Genomic DNA, 5912 nt, shown 5'->3' with positions numbered 1-5912 from the left:
ATATGAATATGTTATTCCAACACTGTTATGCACCCTTTATATGTAATGCCTGAGCTGTGTGTGTTCATCTTCAGAGCTAGTTATCCTTATAAATCAGCTGATGATGAGGCAGCTGTGGCTGAGTGGTTAGAGCGGTTGTCCTCCAATGGGAGAGTTGAGGGTTCGATTCCACCAACATGTTGAAGTGTCCCTGGGCAAGACACTGAACCCCTCACTGCTCCTGATGTGTGTCCCATCGGTGTATAAACATGATTTAAATTACTGATTAATCTCTACAGAATGATCTGTTCAGATTATCTTTGTACAGATATACTGTATGAATGTGTGTGTGGAGGTAAATGAGGCACAGATTGTGTTGTAAAGCACTTCGAGTATCTTGATTAGATAGAAAGATGCTATATAAGTACAGTCCATTTACCATTTCAGATGTTTTACATGCTTGTTGAATGAAATTAATGTTAATTATTAATTATATTAATATATTGTTAAAAGATTACCAATGATTTGTGCCACAGATCCAGTTGGGCTTGCTGTTAGTCAAATAGCTGCTGTCAGCTGTGAGCTGTTGCCATCTTTGCTCCTCCACACGTCACAGCCGTCTTATTTAACTCTATGAGCCGAGCTTTTAGCTAAAGTGCTGCTTGCTTCAGCTTCATGCTTTCTTTTGATTCTGAAAAACTTGATACATAAAGGTGAAGAGAAACAGCAGCACACACCTTAACTAAACTAAAGTTAAAGTTAAACTAAACTGCACTATAAACAATTTGCTTTTTACATGTTAAACAAAATAAATCAGCAAACAAACATTTCAGAAAGTTCTCACAGTATAAACATCTACTGAATTAGTGATTCATTTTTTAAATTAATCAGATTTAAGATGGCCACTTCAACTAACTGACCATATACAACACAAAACCATCAGTGTTTATTTTATTTTATTTACTAATATGAGCTAAAATTTGGTGCTGTAATGGCTGAGATCTGTTCTCATCTCGAACACGAGATCTTTGGTTAAAACTTGATAATATTTAAGGAATGCTAGTTTAATTTGCTGAATGTTTTTTTCTGGTAATTACAATTTTCTTACATCATTTGTAGTAGACTCCGTTTTATCACCAGTAGCTGTTTTGTGTTTTAAAATGTACATTTGATGGTTTCTGCACATATCTGAGCTGCATCTGATCCTGTTTTAAAATTAAAAAAAGTTGAGTTGGAAACGAGAAGATGTGAAAAAAAAAAAAAACGGTTGAGGCAGGGTGTGATCAGTCCTCGTCCTTCTGTCATGCTCTGGTGAGTTGTGGTGTCACACCAAATGCTCTACACAAATATTAGCCCAGGGTGTGTTTCGGATTGATTTGTTCTCTGGTCATGTTGGATAAAGATAGACGCCACCCAACAGGACCAACGACAGCTAAAAATAACAAATAAATCAAGGCTGGAGTGGCACACACACACATACACACATTGGTGCAGCCCCGATTTGCTGAATGTGGTGATGAGGTGGGGTCAAAGTTCAAAGCCAGCTGTTGTTCTGTAGCGCTGGTGACACACACCTTCCAACCCTTAAAGAATGTATCTATCATATCTAAAGTTGAACTTCCTGCTCTCCAGTTCAGACTGCAGAGGGCTGCAGACTGAGGTCCTCAGGGCAAAGCAGGTAACGTTTACGAGAGAGGAGCTCTGAATTTTACATCCCTCACCCTTACATCTATCAACGCCATCGGAGACATTAATCATACACTAAACCAATTACCGTGCCATCACACTCCTCTGCTGTCCGTTCAGTCTCAGAGGCTGTCAGAGGAGCCAGACGCCACTTGGCTCCACAGACAGGAATACTAATATACAATCTTAATGTCTGCTGCACACTTTAAACCTCCATTGTTATCTTAAGAACCCGAGTTATTGACATATTACACATGATTCTGTGCTCCTGCCTTTGTTAACTGTCTGATTTACCAATAACCTTACAAATTAAAAACTTAGCATTCTGTTGAGGGATGCACTACGCTCGTCGTCTTTCAAGCCTCAAACCAAAATGATATGAAAAGAAGCTGTAGCTGTTTGGGTCAAACTTTGAAAATAACATTATGCGTGATATCATAATATCACAAAATGCCACACTAAGAGTATATGTTGTTAATGACTCTCAGCCACCACCACACCACACCAATTCCACCACATCACATTGACTGAAAACCTGTACAAGAGCAGAGGAAGGGGGCGGAGCCTAAAAGTTGCATTTCTTCAAAATGTTTAAATCAGTGTTTCTTACACTGAAGCGTTCCGCGTTCTTTGATCAACAAACTAAATTAATAAATATTTCCAAAACACAACCAGAGGATGGCATGGCTGTTGAATAACAAAATAGACAAGAACTCTAGGAATAACATGCGGTACGGCAATGTTCCCTGTCGCTGAGGGATTTGAGTAGTGAATGTTTGTTGTGGAGGGAGCAACTTTTATTTGCCAGGGGGTGGCCAATGGTGGCCTAGGCCAGATTTTTTTCAAAGTGGGAGCCGCCAGGGGTGCTAGGGTGCCTTCAGAAAGCTGGAGAGAAGAAGATTAAAATAAATAAATAAATAATAATAAAAATTACACACTAGGGCAATCTGTATCTGTCATTTCCAGATAAACACACTTGAGAGTGAGGTTAGAGTTCTTATCTTTTGTTCTTCGGGTCAACCGTTTGCTGAAAAGTAGGTTTTTTTCAGTAGGAAGATAATACAGTGTTTAAAACATGTTAGTTAATAACATTTTTATGCTCAGCAGCTGTAATAAATATTTGAATACGGTAGATAAAAGTTAAAACATTCTAAAAGTTGATGTTTCTTTACATATCATTTTGTAGCATTGTTTGTGGGTTTGCGAGGGGGGCCTCCGCCAGAAGCTAATGCTGTTTGGGGGGCCATGGCATGGAAAAGTTTGGGAACCCCTGGCCTAGGCCACCATTGGTTAATATCTGTCCACCCCAATGATTTGAGGATACTAGTACGCACAGTTTCCTCAAATGATTAAACTGTGTATGCATGTATATATATATATATATATATATATATATATATATATATATATATATATATATATATATATATATATATACACTGTATATATAGTCTTTTTTTCACTCTTAGATGTATCTTCACTAAAATAAAAGTAGGTACGTCACCTGTTTTTCAAGTTATGCTCACAACATGCACAGACAGACAGACCGATGGATGGAGGATATTTCCAATTTCCCCTTTTCGCACCGCGACGGGGGAACCATGAAAGGTTTCTGTAAATGTTTTGCGGAGACAAAGCCAAAATCTGCACATGAAATTCAAGGCTGCAAGTTTTTAGACTCATTTTTTGTGACTGATTGCAAGTTCTGGTCCTGTTGGTGTATTAAAAAAAAAACCTCTTTAGGTTGTAATGGCTTTAAAAATATATATTAAACAATGAAATCAGAGAGGTCTCAGTGCTTTTAACTTGTGAAAGTGTCCAGTTGAAGATTTCACTCCTCTGGCCTGTGCGCACCAGGACAGCGATGGTGTTTAAATCAGTGATAAGATCCTGAAACTTCGCCCATCAGTGGTCGAGCCTCGGCTTCTGAGACTCAGCCAGGACAAACCCAAAGAATTGAGGGGGGTGGGGGCATCAAGGTGGGGGCATTGCAAGCCATTGCGGGGTTCTGGCTGTCCTGATTCCTAGTGACAAAAACCAGAGAAGGAAAGTCTTTTCATTAAAATAAATTTTAAAAAGTGCCATAAATGTTGTGTGATCAAAGTCAGGACTGACAGAAAAGTGTTTGAGAAATCTATGTTTGCTTTTATTGCCAAATGTAAATTCTCGATCACAAACCAGAAATGATCCATGTTGTAAATGAGTCCCCGAGGCTCAATGGGATAAACCTGTCTAAATAAAGGTTGAATGAATGAGTAATCCTTGTACTACTTCCTTCCTTTATGTATTTACACATGCTGTGTTTATGGAACAGCTGAAACAAAACTGGAAACCAGCAGGGACTCCCAGTCTGCAGAGTTGGAACCAGGAACTCCTTTTGTTTTAATTACGACTATTTTTATTTTAATTTTGACGATGACTGCAATTTTTGTTTATTTGCCTACCAACCAATTTTATGCAATTTGGACAAAATTTTCAAATCAATATTGCCTGATTGAAGTATTAAATACAAAACAAGTTACAATGCTTTACAATAATGTAAGCCAGCAAACTGCATATGTCTAACGAGCTATATCACAGACCCGAGGCTGCTCTCCAGTGTAATCAATGAACTCCGCTCTGATCCCAGAGTCTGTTTGCTGTGGCTGGAAGAATGATTGCAAAGGGCAGCTGCACCCGAATCACAACCAGAGGCCAGAGTCCTGCACTGATCTTCACCGTCTCTGTCCTTGGCTTAATTCTGTAATGGGTGGGCTGTAATTTGCTCTTAGTGGGCAACGGAGAGGGCAGAGTGGAGAGCGATAAACCAATCACATTTAGCGGTGACTGTGTGCATTCTCAGCGGAGCTGCGGTGGAGGCAGGCGAGGGCAAAATGAATCCCATCCATCGCCGGCTGCAGGGCAGTGTCAGCGCAGTCACTTCACTCCAGCTGTTATCAGATGAAGGAGGAGGCAGCAGAGAGGAGTGGCACTCGGAGACAAGGCTCCTTTTCACCTCCAACAAGTTGCTTTCTACTCGTTTTGGCTTCAGTTTAGAGCTGTAATCTGAACCAACTGGATGTTTGGTGTCATAATACAGAAAAATGCCACTTTAGGGCCAAAACAATTGGGTGGACAAACGCCAGCTGGATAATCCTTATCTGAGTGGGATTATCTCTTCTGCTTTGCTCTCCTACCTGCTTTTATCTCACACTGCCTCCCTGCACACAACGTGCTCCCACGAGTGTTTTAATGATGCACAAACCTACGTTACGTTGTTGCTCCCACCCACTTGTGCATAAAATCATGAGGCAGGATGTGAGGACTGACATGCACTGATTGACAGGAGCTGAAGTCAGATACACTTTATTTTATAGATGGATTCTTGTTTTTTTATAGAAAATATTAACTTGGCGTCACGATGTGGAGTTGTAAACAGGACTTAAAGATCTCAGGCCTCAGGAGTAGCAGAACACAGTTTGAGAACGTTTGCATTTCAAAGGCTGCAGTTGGGCCTGCAAACAGTCTCTCATTTACAAAATGTGTCGCTTGCTGTAAATGATCCACTAAAAGGACTTGGTGTCACAAGATATCTGTGATTTGTTAACGGCGAGGACAGAGAGGCTTTGAGGATAAGTTGCCTCATTAAAAATAAAAAATAATGATAGCATGAGAAGCTGTGGTGGTCCTCCTTCATCATGAAGTCCAACAACACCTCCTTCCTCGCCGAGGAGCCCGAGGGTGGGGCTGTAATGAAGATGAATGTCTCAGTTTAGCGGCGCAGCACACCTGGCACAGTGGTGGGCGGGGAACAGGGGGCTTTTATCCCAGATATGATGGAGGAGCGACGGCCTCCTGGGGCCAATTCATCAGAAACACACACGTTTGTCGTGTGCCCCCACCAGTGGAGTCTGGCTTTAAACCCACACTGTCTGCAGACACTTCTGTAAACAGTAGCAGAACTTTGTAAAAGGCCGGGCAGCAGACAACTAGAACTGAAACAGGAGCAGCTGCGTCCTGAAGAAAGTCTGGAAAAGTGTTTTTATTTGCTCCATGAGTTTCATAGTTTGAGTTAAAAATACAAGATTTTCCCACAGATTAAACATCCATCCATCTGTCATCATTCATCCATCCATCATCCATCCATCCCTCCATCCATCCATTATCCATCCATCCATCATTCATAATTCATTCATAATTCATCATCATCATCATCATCATCATCATCCATCCATCCATCCATCCATTCATCCATCCATCCATCCATC

The sequence above is a fragment of the Nematolebias whitei genome, chromosome 15 (assembly GCF_014905685.2).
Source record: "Nematolebias whitei isolate Nwh7 chromosome 15, NemWhi1, whole genome shotgun sequence".
NCBI lineage: Eukaryota > Metazoa > Chordata > Actinopteri > Cyprinodontiformes > Rivulidae > Nematolebias > Nematolebias whitei.
This window is presented reverse-complemented; position numbering follows the sequence as displayed.